Source organism: Monopterus albus, unplaced genomic scaffold (assembly GCF_001952655.1).
Source record: "Monopterus albus unplaced genomic scaffold, M_albus_1.0 scaffold162.1, whole genome shotgun sequence".
NCBI classification, from domain to species: domain Eukaryota; kingdom Metazoa; phylum Chordata; class Actinopteri; order Synbranchiformes; family Synbranchidae; genus Monopterus; species Monopterus albus.
Window position 1 is genome coordinate 799,442 of NW_018128042.1, and position 570 is coordinate 800,011.

At 52.5% G+C, this 570-nt stretch overlaps 1 protein-coding gene across 1 annotated transcript in view; it reads right to left on the reverse strand.

Moving 5' to 3' along the window:
• The window catches only part of trdmt1 (tRNA aspartic acid methyltransferase 1), an 8,617-nt gene that overhangs the window by 6,158 nt on the left and 1,889 nt on the right, over positions 1-570 (reverse strand). The window lies entirely within an intron of this gene.

The following is a 570-nucleotide window of genomic DNA, read 5'->3' on the forward strand; positions in this document are numbered from 1 at the left end:
ACGACTACAGGCCAGTGGCACTCACCCCAATCATTATGAAGTGCTTTGAGAGAGTGGTGCTGGCCCACATTCAGAGCAGTATACCGGACACCCTGGGCCACATGCAGTATGTCTTCCGGCCCAACAGGGCCACCTCAGACGCCATCGTGGCTGCTCTCCCCTATTCCCTTTCTCACCTGGAAAATGGAGACTCCTACATCAGGATACTCTTCATTGATTACAGCTCCACCTTCAACACAGTTGTCCCCAACAAACTCACCCACAACCTGTCCACACTTGGTCGCCTCCTACAAAGACAACATTATCCTGAAGTTTGCGGACGACACCACAGTGATAGGTTGCATCACTGGCGGGGACAAAGCAGCCTACAGGAGGGAGGTGGCCAGTCTTTTGTCATGGTGCAAGGATAATAATCTCAGCCTCAACACGGACAAGACGAAGGAGATGATAGTGGACATGAGGAAGGAGAGGAGATCTCATCGGCCACTGTTCATCTGGGGGCTCGAAGTGGAGAGGGTGAGCAGCTTCAAATACCTGGGTGTTCACATCAGTGAGGACCTCACTTGGACA